At 42.7% G+C, this 15,185-nt stretch overlaps 1 protein-coding gene across 1 annotated transcript in view; it reads left to right on the top strand.

Moving 5' to 3' along the window:
* Window positions 1-15,185, top strand: part of LOC147673844 (uncharacterized) — a 413,651-nt gene that overhangs the window by 87,803 nt on the left and 310,663 nt on the right. The window lies entirely within an intron of this gene.

Genomic DNA, 15,185 nt, shown 5'->3' with positions numbered 1-15,185 from the left:
CCATGCCCTTGTTCACTGGCTGTAATCAACTCAGTCCCAGCCGTTGTGAGGCCTGTTTAGCAAGTAACCCCGCCCAAATGGGACTTCATTAGCCTAATGGCATTCTGGCATATGTAGTCCTTCATTACACATTGTGGATGCAAACCGGGGCTTTGTATACAAAATTAAAACCCAAGTGGGTCCTGTGGCAGGAAAGACGCCACTGTCTCTGCTGACTTCTTTATCCCCATAGAATTCGGCATGTCCAACTCCTGTGCGTGCCAATAACTGCAGGCACGCAGGTCCGCTTTCTTGTGTGGCGGGGCATGTCCACGGCGGAGCAAGCCGCAATCAAAATTCCAAAAAGACAGGTGTCACCTTGTAGCACTCTGCATGGAAACGCCAACACAGTTGAGCATGAACACCTCCTTTAATGTGGGCAGCAGGAACAGCACGTAAATCCCCACCACAAGAAAAACGCCAAACATGTTTCGGACTCCATGCCTTTGTTCACTGGCTATAATCAACTCAGTCCCGGCAGCTGTGAGGACTGTTAAGCAAGTAACCCCCCCCCAAATGGGACTTCGTTAGCGTAATGGCATTCTGGGATATGTAGTCCTTCATTACCCATCGTAGATGCAAACCGGGGCTTTGTATACAAAATTAAAACCCAAGTTGGTCCCGTGGCAGGAAAGACGCCACTGTCTCTGCTGACTTCTTTTTCCCCACAGAATTCAGCAGGTGACGAACTGGTGACTTTTCAGGGAGACACCCGCTCGAGTGCATGGTGAGACTACAAAGCGGGGCAGCACTCGGAACTGTTGGAGTAGCTTCAGTCCACTGGGACATTAATTGTGTTTATATGGAATAACAGCGCGCCCTAACGGGACACCACAATGAACTACACTATCCAGAAGGCCGTGGTGTCGGCCACCCCTCCCCTTCTGGAAGCAGGTGATTAATTAATGGTGCATCGGCACTGGCGCTGACATTATTTCCACACACGCCACTGAAGAAGAGAGTGTGAGGCTCTTGAAACGCGTCTGGCAAGGATCACAGAAGGAGTCACTTGCTGTTGTGAATGCTGCCATGCAAGCTCATCAAACCTACTGCTAAATCAAACCTCTTGTGGCAGTCTTCAATTAGGGTTCCTGAACAGTGTGAATATATATATATATATATATATATATATATATATATATATTGAGTGTTCTGCAAAGCTTCTTATGCCTCTGCTTTTGCATCTGCTGTTGGAGGTGGCACTTGGGATGGGCACATCAATACAGAGCACACTGCATTCATGATTATGTGGTTCAGGGGCTTAGGACAGGGGTCATTTCAGTGATTGAAATACCGACACAGGGTTATTGAGCATATTGCCTTTCTAGCTTGACAGATGAGTACTGAATATCTTACCTCCAGGAACAGAATGGACTTGGTAGATTATATTGACTAGCCCTAGCCTGCCACTAAGGAAAGGTTACCAAGCCAATACATTCTAGTGCTGTATAAATGGAGGATACCAGCATGAGGTGTACTTTCTTGTCACCGTAATTGCTAAATCAGCAGATTTTAACTTTGTGACGTTTGTGGACGTCCACTGAATCGCTATGGGAAGCTGGGGACCACAGCCAAAGCAAGTTCTAGTACCTGAACCTCAAAACAATACACACAAATACAGAAGCAAGTATACATCAAACAAATATACAAATTATGGGTATTTTTTAAATTCACAAACAAAAATAATTCAGATTGTAATGGGAAGGCTGGAGCTTTTTTTAAATTAGATTTGATTTATATTCAAGAATCAATATACTAGATTTTAGCATATCACATTGACTTTTTTGCTTCTTAGGCCTGCTCTCTTTTTGTCAGGTTCAGTGGAGGCCATCTGTTGTCCATACTTCAATCTGGCTGCTGTGCTTGCCCTGCTTCCATGAATCAAGCTAAGGATACCAATTTCAATTTTAGCCTCAAATTTCAAATTTACATATGAGCAAATCTAGAGGTTTCAATTTGCATTTACTCTTTGTAGTAAATGTACGTCTTTTGCCTATTCACTATTTTCTAGTGTAAATGTATCACAGAGTATAGATGCATATGTCTCCACCTCATGAACTCTGGGAGCAGAGCATAATTTATCAGTGTAAAGTTTGATACTTTTAACTTTTCACTCACAGGTGGAGATCAATGCCTCCAGGGAGGCAATCTCCTTATGGTAAGGTATAGGGAAATTGTTTAAAAAACAAATGTATTAACTTTAACAAAAAAAATCGAAAAATATTTTCATGGTAATTATTAATTTCATATATTTATTTCAAATGTAGAACAAAATAAAAGATGTTGCAGCACTTTTAACTTAATTTTGAATTCAATGTTCAATTAATTTAAATATATGAATCAAATTTTACTTATTTATACATCTAAAGTAAATGTTAAAATTTCTTTATTATGTAGTAAAATGACTTAATGCAAAGACAGGTTTGGCATATTTTGGCAATTTACAAATATCTTTCACCCAAATAACCATTTAGACGCTGACCCAAAAACCACTGACCTTCCACCCCTCAATCAGCTCGAAGCAGTTCAGTTAAGTGACTTCATTGAGGTTTCTGATATCTTAAGGGCCATTTTAAGGTCCCCGGCAGGGAAAGACCCCGGTCCCTGACTGAGTCCCTATCGATCTTTTTAGACGCAACCAACCTACTGTTTGTTCAGCTTGCTGGCACCAGTCCAAATCATTCTCCCAGGGGTGTACCGTCGGGGGTATGTTGGCACCCCACACTCTGGCAAAATTGCGCTTTGCTAATGCTTCCACAAGGGCCAGCCAAGTTGTGGCCCTTGTGGGCCAAACTAAATCACCCGGTACCCCCAGGATATGCCAACTCGCATCTAGCGGTACCTGCTCCCCCACCACCGCTGCCATCACCTGGGCGACCTGCCTCCAAAACGTTTAAATCTTAGGGCAATCCCACAATATATAGAAAAACTTTCCTGTTTCCCCGCAGCCTCTCACACACTGTTCTGATGTGCAATGGCCCATATGATATTGCACAGACCGTGAGGCATATGTTCTATGGAAAATACGGAGCTGAATCAGCCTAAATCTGGCCCTAATAGCTATCTCTCTGGGGCATTGCATGGCTTCCCTCCAATCATCGTTTTCCAAGAGGCCAACGTCCGATTCCCACGCCTCCTGCAGGTGCCCTAGACAGTCAGGGGTATTATTTATGATTTTATTTATATATAAGGGATATTGCCTTGTCAAGCATGGGGTCGAGGAGGAGTCTATCCTCAAGTGGAGTGTATTCTGGCAGCAGAGTCCCTTCTTTTAAGTGACAATGTAGTGCATGTCGTAGCTGCAAATATCGGAAGTGTTCAGTGAATTGCATCTGGAATTCCTCCTGTAACCTATCAAATGTTATAATTTCCCCCTTTTTCCAGATGCCTCCCAGCAGATCAATACCAATGGTTCTCCAGCCATGGAAGCCTCTCAGTCTGCCAACCTTGCGCAGCAAATTACCCTCCCATAGGGGGTCTGTTCAGTCAGTCGAGTCTACCATCCAATCATTTTTGTAGACTTTTGCCAGGCCATAACCACGGTCTGAGTGTGTGATGGGAGGTACGAGACCTTCTGTCTGCCCCCATATAAAACAGAGAGGAAGCTGCCTTTGCCCGTAGCATGGTGATCGGTCCGGAAAGCTGGTGCGTAAAGTGGTGCAAAGACACATCCATTGATGTTGACCAATTGAGACACCCAATAGTACTTCCTTATGTCCTGAACTGCCAGCCCTCCATCATAGACCTCCCTCTGTAGTTTCTTCAGGACGATCCTGGGGCTCCCACCCCCCATATTAACATCTGTTGTTCGGATTCAACCGCCCAAAAGAAAGCCTCAGAGATTAGAAACAGTGTGTTTTGTAAAGCATACAACAGGCACGGCAGGGCCCTCATCTTAAACAACACCGCTCTCCCCATAAGGGAAACTTGTAGGCACCGCCAACTGGTAGGCGCTGCCAATGCAAGACATCCCCCCTTAACCTCTCTAGCTGGGAGTGTGCATTCAGTCGAATAAACTCCTCTCTCGTTTTGGTGATCCAAATACCTAAATATTTGAAGAGATACCTGTGAACCAACTCCCTACAAGCAGATGTTAAAACTGGTGAGTCGCCGGCAAGAGTAAATACCTAAGACTTGCCCCAGTTGATACGATAACCAGAATATTGCCCGAATGATTGTATGACATGGTCTAATCTGTGAAAGGTCTGGCGGGGTAAGTGGGCATATAAAAGGATTTAATCCGCGTATAGGGAGATACGCTCCTCCCAGCCTGGAGGAATCTTGCAACCACAAAAACCACCAGCCTTGAGGTGTCAGATCATAGGAGTGTGGTGGCAACCAAGTAACTCCTTACACCCAGGGATCTACAGAGGGGTAATAACCATTTTCTCTTCTGGGCATTAGACACATGGCAGAAGAATAAAAAGTGAGATAATTTTTTTTCTAGGCCCCTTACACACCGGGCATTCTGTACTCCTGGTCGATGGTATTTACCCACTTAGCACATAAACCCATAATGGGTAAAGACTGATATCTAAATTGTAAGAACAATTTCCTGGCCAGAGCTTGAGGGATCTCATCGATCATATACTCATAGTTGGGTGACAACTTTAACTCTAGAAACTCCAGAGTGAGTCAAAGTGCCTCTACTGTTACCCATGACCTCTTGGTGAACTACCTGTCAATAGACCGATTTAAATAACATTTTGGAGCCAGGAGTGAAGACCTCTGTTGCCCCCCCATAAACTTCCCAGACCCAAATTTCTAAACAAGGACCTGATGTGCAGGAGCCATGGTGTCTGCTGGATGCCGGGACGGACTAAAATCTTTGAGCGTGTATTGTTAGGCATCTAAGGCAGGTGAGGTCCAAATGAATGCCAGATCTAAGTGTAGTGGGACTGATGGATTGCTCATTGGGAGAGTAAATAGGTGCCTAATAAACCTATTCTCGGAGTAGGAGTGGGCCCTATAGTTAGCATAGCCCCAAATCTCTGCTCCGTATAAAGCTGCACTGAGAGCTTTGCTATTAAAGATCTCAGTTGCTGGAGCAGCTTTCTTTTAAAAAGTTGTATTGTATGTCGTTAGTAGTTGAGACTAATAATGCAATAATGAACAATCAGATTTGTGGACCTGCATTGACCAATCTAGGCTTGGCATTAGCCTTAGCCCTAATTAATCAAAGTATGATACCTGCTCTATTGTGCTTATATCAACAGAGTCTGCAGCTGTAAGATTTAGATCTAGGGGGCTAAAAACAATAAATTTAGTTTTCGCACTGTTAAATTCTAATCCCGACTCTAGACAAAAAAAATTAAAATCATAGCGATTTTTGCAGATCTCATAATGATTTGGCAATCCGGAGAGTGTCATCTGCAAAGATCAGGGCAGGCCCTCTCCTAGGCCCCACCCTCAAAGCATCCCATCCATCCTTGTCCAACCTACTCACAACATCGTTTATATAGAGGGATAACAGGGTGGGGCCAGTGCACATCCCTGCCTGACTCCCTTCTGGATACTTATGGGAGGTGTGAGATGTCCCCCAATCTTACACTGGCATGATTCTCTTCATGCAACTTCACCAAAATAGCTAGTATATTTGATGGAATGACCATCCTGTCCAATATTGTCCAAAGCAAGGCTCTAGGTACTAGGTCGAAGGCTGCACATAGGTCAACTAGGTGGCAAACAGTCATGCCCTGTTAATCATCACAGTCTTCCAAAAGAGACAGGTGAAGCTGAAAATCTGGTCTACTGTACTAGTCCAGCTTGGAACTCTGATAGGACATTATTTTTCTCCCCTATTCTTTCTACAATATGATACAAAAAAATGTGTTTACAAAAGATTTTCTGGGAGGCATTGATAAGACTAATCGGTCTATAGTTGCTAGGGACACTGTGCTGACCCGATTATAGTTTTGGAAGATTTCTGCCTGCCTCCAAGAAGCAGGAACCGGCATGCTTCCAAATGTATTCATGTTTTTAAAATGCGATTTATTTTGACATTTTAAAAGGTTTGTCATAAAATATTAATTATTTTTATTTATATATACATTTGTAAACTTTATTTACATTCACCCATATTTTTAAAAAGTTGAAATAAATAAAACATGTTAACACTAGTTCTTATGCAGAGTTGTTTAAGTCCCTGTCTCAGTTATTTTCTATAGGAGGGTGTTGCAGTATCAGTGGTTGATGATGAGGGACAGATTCACAGCCTGTGTTGTTAATTTGAAATAGTATAGTCATGTGTAATCAGTGTTTAGATATTTTTAGAGGTGCTCCAAGGGTGACGTCTTCCGTCTTAGATGTTAATGTAGAAAAGACAAAGTGTGCTTCTAATGGACCATTAGTTGCATCCCCTTTAGGCACACTGTTTTGGGTTCCTTTCAATGAGGACTCCACAAGCGATATCGTTTAAGTTTTATATTTTATTCTCAATAGTTCATAAATAAAATTATTTAATCATTTAATCCTTTTGTCTTGTTTCTTTCTCTTGCCTTTATAACATCACATGATTTTTATCTTGTCTCCAATGCATTTCGAGCCTAAAATAGCCGTTCCTCAGGGAGAAATCACTGTAAATACAGAATATGTACATAAGGCTACAATAGTAATAACATATAGTCAAAACTCATATAACCGTCATGTGCAGAAATGTGGATACTGAGATCATGCTGAGTGAAAGACGAACGAGTGATACCCGTAATTGACAAAGCACGTGATCAACGAAAGAACCAAAAACTTCCTCATTGAACAAAACCCGAAAAGCCCGAAGTTCTACATGATTCCCAAAATTCATAAGAACTTGAAGGATCCTCCCATGAGATCGATAGTTTCTACATGTGGCAGTCTACATGAACCTATAGGTCAGTTTTTGGACAGATATTTACAACCCACAGTTAAGAGCATGCAAACCTATATAAGGGATACCACTGACTTTTTATTAAAACTTGAATCAATTAATGTGGAAGAGAATGAGGAGCTTATATTATGTACAGTTGACGTTAAATCGTTGTACATATCGATCCCACATTCTTCTGGAATTGAAGCAGTGGAACAGGCTTTAGTTAACTCCAATTTGGATTTACCAATGCATACTTTTCTCATGATACTCATTTTGCAAACCAAACTATGTAGTAATAGATGCATTTACAAAATTCTGAGTTGAATTGAGTATTCAATACGACCTTCCAAATAATATTCATTAAGTGGGTCACAAATTGCAACTTCATCTGATTGGGCACATTCCCATGAATAGTGGCCTGCAAGGGTGAGCAGGCCACTGTGTATGTGATTGTCTTTAAATACTTGTGTGTTTTTAAAGCACTCCATTTTCCTTAAAGCCCTGCTTATAACAAAAAAAAGTAGAACATGTAAAATAATTCTCTGAGATTTGGCAGTGGTTGTCTGTCACGTTGCCTTCTCCCCCTGAAACCTTTTTCGCAATTCCCATAGAGGAAGGAGTCCAAAGAGGATCCATTTCCTTTAAAACATGCATTAACACTCCAACTTGGAGTTGGTAACTTTTTCATGGTTGGCAACTGGAATTTCAGTCACAAACCATTGATACATTTGGTAGTGATTCACAATTTCGTAGGGACGCCACCAACACGCCCCTTCCAAATTGCAAACCAGTATCCTACACAATTCCATTTTAGGAGTCTGAAAAAATTTCCGACTCCTAAACTACGGATCTGCATACACCTTCCTTCCAATGAAGTGGTAAATCTAATGGACATACGGAAGGGGGGGGGCTGTAAAGGGGGGGTTCTCTTATCGACTTTCTTGGATCCACCATGGCCATCCCTTTTTGGGTCTCCTGTTCCCTAAAGATACAGGCTGCAGTGGGAGGCTGGATGTAGCAAGTACCAGGATTGATGCCAACTGATTAGGAAGTATGGCTGGTCTAGGTTCCTAGGCAATATATTTTCAATACCCATTTCATATTGTGATTGAAACACAGCAAATTACTTCAGATCTTTCACACACCAAGCAAAGATCATGTAATGGTAATTTAATCAGTATTTTGCCTGCACTTCAGATAACAATAATGTCTGACAGCCCAGACCTAGTAGAAACAGAAGCTAGGCAAATACATGGGTGGATAAAACTGGTCATGGGACAGACTTCTAAACCAGAGGACGCAAAAAATGAGGGCAGGCTGTTATGCAATATTTAGATTCCCCAGAAAATAGGGAAATAAACCAAATCAGAAAGATTGTTCAACTTTATAGGTTCAAATGTCTCTCAGTTGGTACATATGGGGCCTGATTCACAAAGGTAAACTTAGACCAAAAGTCTGCGTTTAGACCTAAAGTCTAACTTTACTCCTACTACTAAAGTTAGACTTTTGGTCTACTCTTAGACCAAAAGTCTAACTTTACTAGTAGTAAAGTTAGACTTTAGGTCTAAACTTAGACTTCAGGGTGAAATAAATAGTTAAACAAGCCTTCAAGTCACATAGAGAGGAATACAGACTGGAAAACTCACTCAATATGAGCTCAGTTAACAGGCAAATACACATGTTTACCATCACAGGCATTGAACCATATCTTTCTTGGATTACTAATCCAGAACATAAAGTCTGATTACGAGTGCCGTGGTCTTCCCATCGCCGCACTAGCGGTGGTGCAGCAGTGGTTGTCCACCATCTGCCGGATTATGACTTTCAAAGTTGTACCGGCAGTGGACTACCGCCTGTGCCAGGCAACCACCGTTCCCTGGCAGTGGCTCATGGGAGGCCCAATGTAACATACTGAGTGGGCCCGACCCAGTGTTGCTCAGCATACTATGAGTTGCTCCTCCGCCAACCATTTCATAGCAGACTCTCCACCATGAAAAAGCTGGCAGCGGAGGAGCAAATGGGTCTCTATAGGTCCCCTATGCCCCCCCAACATCGGGATGCATTCAGGGGGGTGCAACTGATAGAGCGCGTAGGTCACCCGGGTCACTAGTTTACCAATTTCCACGCACTGGGCCCTGGCGTGTACGTGATGACAGTGTTTTGCATGAACCGGGTGAAACCTTTTCCACACTACTATGAGTAATTCGGGGGGTGACTCCTACACCACTTACTATTCACGTACCTGACTTACCACAGGCACATTACTCCTGATGGATCAGGAGCTAGCAGTGGACAGGTAACAAGATTCCTAACAGAGTAGAATACCTTTCACGTTTAATACATTAATAGCATTTAGGATGTAAATGACCACAGACACCTGATGGGTTTTTTGAATTTTATATAGAGTAAGTTTAGAATGAATATGCCATGATTATAAGGCAGATACAAATTAGAACATCAATGATCTAAATTAACGCCACAATGTAACTATGGATTAGGGCAAGTACCATTAGAGTAGTTGGGAACACTACAGGGTATGAGCATTTAGAGAACACACTATTCAGCACGAGTTTAAACTAAGGCAAAGGGACGTGAGAAGGACCTAATATGTGTACTAATATTCTGAATCCTAATTCCTAGATCTTAAGCTATTCTTACTAAATTCACGGCAAACATACTAAAGGGAAGGGAAAATGGAACAAGCTGAATAAGCAGTCAGTTTAATATTATCCTATAGGTAGGGTAAGAAGTGGAACATTACTAATAAACAATTGCATATAAATCACTTAAAAGGTGATAGGGCAATATCACAGGCAAGAGTGCTTTATTAAGAAAAGGAAAGGTAAGAGTATAGTCAGATAGACACCCACAGTATATTTACTTAGGATAGAATGAGGATTAACCCTGGCCACGGGTCAGCTTGGGAAAAGCAGGGACAAGGACCCTCAAGGACTCAGGAATACCAGAAGGAGAGCAGGTACAGCTCTCGGACAATCAGGACAGGATACCCCTCAGGTTCGGGTCAGGACTGGGCTCACCAAAGGGCACGACCAACACCTGCAGCTTCAGATGCAACGCCTGCGTTACCCCCTCTCTGCAAGTAATCCGCCAGCAACCCCGATTGGGTTTTCGAATCTCCCAGCAAAGTGCTTCACCAGCACACAAAACTATTTCCACCCCTTGGAGTTTGTGGAAAGTACGGACAGAGTGCTCCGCAGCGCTCTGTATCAATCACCTATAGAGTTCTTAGGGTCAGTGACAGGTCTGCTACTCGGACAAGTCGGAAAATTTCTCTAAGCTAAACTAGGCTAGTTATACTCTTTTGGGACCCCTAGACCACCCACAAATGTTGCAAGTGACAAATTCCCAACTTATGATTGGTCAGGAGAGGTGGTTATGTCATGGTTACCACCTATAATTCTGTGTTCCCACAATGAATATTTAATTTTTCATACCCGCCCCTTGCGTTCACGTTCCCAGGCATAGGAATATGGAAAACAATGAGAGTGTACAGCATATAGAAACATTGTAGCGAAATGTAGGTAGATATCAGCATCTTCTCCCATGGCCTAGGTAGGTTCCCAGGCGCATCTTGCTTCAGGAGCCAGCTGGCTGAGTTCTGCTTCTGCGCAGTCGGGCTTTTCCCTCATCACGTGTGCGGGGAGTTTACATGCTTCAAAATGGATTCGATCTCCTGACCCAGGCCCATGAATGCGTAATACATGAAAAGTAAGCGAGAACAAATTAGAATCATACATAAAAATGATTACACTGTACACCATGAAAAAGCTTCACTGCACCCCTTACTTTATAATATCTATAGCATTAAGGTTTAGTGCGAAAAGACAGATAGGCATAAGCAGCATAAGCCAGCAGAAAGCATGGTTAGAGACAAGCGGCCATGTTTGCAACAATGCGCATGAGCAACAATATCCCTCCAAAATGCGATAGCGTCACATACATGGGTCTGACCGACGCATGCGCAGACTGGATTTCTGCGAAGCGGCCATTTCCGTAGTGCAAGCATGGTTAAGATGAAAAGACACACAGGCAAGCCTCCTAGGGACACCCGCGTGTTGGGGAAAATGCTAAATAAATGACGGACAGGTTGAATTAATATTATTACAAGTTAGGCGAGGTTCTTGATTAAGAGCAAGTCGCTTTACGTGCGAATCCTTGCTCCATCAATCCCCTCTTTGATGATATTTACTATCATCACTATAAAGGAAACAGATGCCAACTTCATTCTTCCAATTCGTTCATTTCTATTTCCACGAATTTATTGTTGAGTTTTCTTTCAGCTTCTCTATGAGAGTAGTGATTCTTAGCTTTCTTATAAATCTGGTTTCTTAATTCTTCTAATTCTAGCTCATCAACATTTCTCTTCACTCCTCTCTTATTCACTGTGTACTTCTTTTTGCATTTTTGACATTTACAGCAGATAAATATGATCAGTACAACCACACCTATTCCAGCTATTGGCATCAGTATTTTCCACAGAAGACTTTTTCCTAAGTTAGAAAACCAACTACCTACAGAGGAGAGACCATCAGTCAGTCTCTTCCAGGCACTGTCAACCTCTAATGGTTTGAGTTCTTTTTCCAAATTAGTTATGTTCCTTACATATTTCTTAAGTTCGATACTTTTGTCAGGTATGTAGGTGCAACAATGTTGCGCCTTCAGCATCCTGCAGACTCCGCCCTCTTTTGCCAATAAGGTGTCAAGAGCAAGGCGATTGTGTAAAAACATTGATCTGATCGCAACCATTTCAGTATTGACCAGCAGGAATCCAGCAGCAGTGTCAGTTGATAACCGATCCACTACTGTAGACAATTTGCAAATTCTGTGAGTATTCAGAACTACCCCCATTCCAGGTATCAGTGCACTAAAAATATCACCTACAATTTCTCCTACACTTTCACGTTTTCTAAGCGCTAAGCCATTAGTTTCTTCATTGCTTCCAGCAGCGTTGTTCACATGAAATAAGCCTTGTTCCCACATATATAATAAATTCCGGGAAACACAGGTTCTGACCCATTTTTGAAACCCCAACCTCCAATTACCTTATAATTATGTTCACACTCGCTGGAACCGATGAATACATTGTTATAATAATCTGTCTTTTCTCTATGGAGACAGAGTTTCCCTTTCCGTTCAAAATCCAGCAACAATGCAGGAGTAGCTTCGCCCTCTGAGGTGTTGTCCATATGTTCTGCCCACCTAGGGATTCTATCCTTTTCGTCATTTGCCTTTTTCTGAAACTTTTCCCTCCTTCTATCTGCCATTTTTTTAAACATCTTTTCCTGCTCTTGCAAGGAACAGGTCAGATTAGCTTGTCTTGCTTCATTTAAGTCTATTTCACCTATAGTCAGGAAATATTCTCCCATGTAGCGGGTCACCTCACTTCTAATATGTACAAGGTTCAGGTTTCCTCGAATAGGGAGTTCTGAAAAGATTACGTCAGTGTTTGAGTAGTAGTACTGTAAAGTGCTTCTATAAAATAAGCTAGCTAATATACTACAGGAAATTCCATAGGTTAGAGGTAAATGGTGATATGTCACACCTTCAGCTACAGAAGTGGGTAGCTTCATGCAGACATAACAGTCTTCTATTTCCATAGCCTCTACATAGTGCACTAAAAGGTTAGCGAAAACATTTAAATGTGTCCTGTTTCTCATTTTGTGAAAATGTAGTCCACCCTCATCTGATGCTTCTAATTTAGGCCGTGTGTGTCTCAGGCTAACTGTATTGTCACGTTTCTCTAAACTTCGTGGTGTTTCTTCAGTCTGTACAACTTCTGTGTCTAACGTCTCTGGTTCAGTAGGGTACAAGTTAGGATCTTTACTTACCATAAAAGGTATAAAAACTGTTAGTCCTATCCATATCACTATCAACATTGCTACACTACATAAGCATATTTTACAGCAAGTTTTGCAACAACTAAATTTGGATCTTCCATTTACACTCGAATCAGACATTATAGCTTACAGGTGGCTTTTCAACCCATCTTTGTCTCTTTACACCAGAGGCTCACTCGGGTTTGTTTCAAGGAGGGTCTTCGTCAGAACTCCGATCAGCAATGGACTCTTCGTCACTTTTGCCACTGTTGTTGGGTTCGTCAATTTCTTCCAACACCAAGTAAGTCCATTCAGGGCTCCGATACAACCGGTTCTGTTTCTTTACTCTGTTGCTTTTTCTGTGAGACTTGCCTCGGGCTTCTTTCCTTTCACTTTCAGCCCTTTTTCGGTCTTTTAGTTTTTCTTCAACTGTCTTTATTCGGAGTCTCAGTCTTTTGATGTATCGGGGTTCACCCTTACTTTTGTGGCTTTCAGTGGTCGAGGAAACTTGACCTTCCTCGTGAACTCTTTTGATCTCACTTCGTTGTGGCACTTGTGTCTTGACAGTGTCTATTTCCCTTCCTGTCTGACTAGTTCCAGGTCTTTCATCTATTTCTTCTGCCTGGTTTCTAAGCTGGCCTTGTTCAGGTTGAAGTTGTATTTGCTCTTTACTTTCAGGCGATCTGGATTCTGCTTCCTGAACACGTTCGTCTACATCTATCTGTTCCTGTTCATGCACTTCGATCCCTTGATTTTCTTCCGCATGAACTTCAACTTTAATCACTATCTGACCCTTTCCATTCTCTGGAGTTTCAGGAGGAGTGTCGATGACTTGATCTGTCCCTACTTGGCCTATTTCCTGATCAGGTTTGATGTGATTTTCGATGACCTGACCTTGGTCCTCTAGTTCTGTCTCACCCTCACTATCCCACTCACTATCTAGGTAGGAATATTTTCTTGTTCTTATTGGATCGAGAACTTGATCGTCGGCAGGGAACCATTCGACGTCTTGACTTGTGCTCGGTAGTTCGATGTCAGCGAGATCTGGACCCTCTTCTGGAGTCTCCTCAGCTGTGCTACCTTCAGCTCCAGTCGCGTCTTCCCCGGTTACCCGCTTCGTGTGGCTTGCATGGATCCACTTCGGTACTCCAGCACACTTTACAGCAGTTGTGGTGACAAGGATCACTTGTCTTGGCTTTCCCCACTTTGGTCCAAGGCAACTCTTCCGGGTGTGTTTCTTCAACACCACCCAATCACCCGGTCTCAGTTTATGTGCTGGAGTTGTAGGCCATTCGACAGCAGTCTCTCCAATCTGGTGAGAGATAGAACGCACTTGGTCACCCAGCTGCTTGCAGTATTCTAGCACCAAATCATCAGAAATACTTAGCAGTTTGTGTCCAGGTACCCATGCCTGTCGCATCACTCTTCCCATTAGCACTTCATGGGGGCTCAGGCCAGTTTTTCGGTTCGGGATACTCCTCAAACTCATCAGCACAAGGGGCAAAGCTTCTATCCAGTTCATTTTGGTGGAATCACACATTTTCGCCAGTCTGGACTTGATAGTGCCATTTATTTGTTCAACTATCCCAGAAGCCTCTGGATGATATGCACAGTGCAGCCTTTGCTCCATTTTAAATGCTGTACAGAGTTCTTTTAAGACTTCGTTTGAGAAATGCCCACCTTGGCCTGTTTCAATCGTCTCAGGAATTCCAAATCTAGGTATTAGTTCCCTAAGTAACAATTTAGCTACAGTTATGGCATCATTTTTCTTTGCTGGGTAAGCCTCCACCCACCTGGAAAACAGGCAAACTATGACCAGGACATATCTATATCCCTTGCACTTGGGCATTGTTATAAAGTCCGCCTGCATCCTGACAAAGGGACCTTCTGCCTTTCCAATCGTACTTTGTTCCACTACTGTCCTCTTTCCTGCGTTGAATTGTTGGCACACTAAACACCTCTGACAAAACTTCTCCGCGGTGTTGCTGAATTTTGAATTATAGAACACTTTTTCAAATACTCGACACATTGCATCCCTCCCCATATGTGTGGGTTCATGTATGATTCTGACCATTCGGTCTACCAGGCTGTCTGGCAGTACAGGCACACCAGTTTGGCTAACCACCACACCATCATTCCTGATCCTGCATTCGTTCGTCCTCCATCTGCCCTTTTCTTCCCTGTCTGTTGCCTGTTGTAAGTCTCTCAATTCATCCCATGTAGATACACTTTCAAACAACATAAGTTGGCAGCTGTTTCCACCTCCCCATAATCCAATTTGGAGGGACATTTTATGTCGGGCACAAAACTGGGCGATTTGGTCAGCGTATCTATTTCCGGCTGTCACATCATCATTTCCAGATCTGTGAGCCGCACACTTGACCACAGCCAATTCCTTGGGCAATTGAATTGCTTCCAGTAAGTTCTGTACCACCTTTCCATTTCTGATAGGGGTACCTGAGGAA

The sequence above is a fragment of the Lissotriton vulgaris genome, chromosome 12 (genome assembly GCF_964263255.1).
Source record: "Lissotriton vulgaris chromosome 12, aLisVul1.2, whole genome shotgun sequence".
Taxonomy (NCBI): domain Eukaryota; kingdom Metazoa; phylum Chordata; class Amphibia; order Caudata; family Salamandridae; genus Lissotriton; species Lissotriton vulgaris.
The sequence above is the reverse complement of the archived record's forward strand: the minus strand, read 5'-3'. Positions and strand labels throughout refer to the sequence as shown.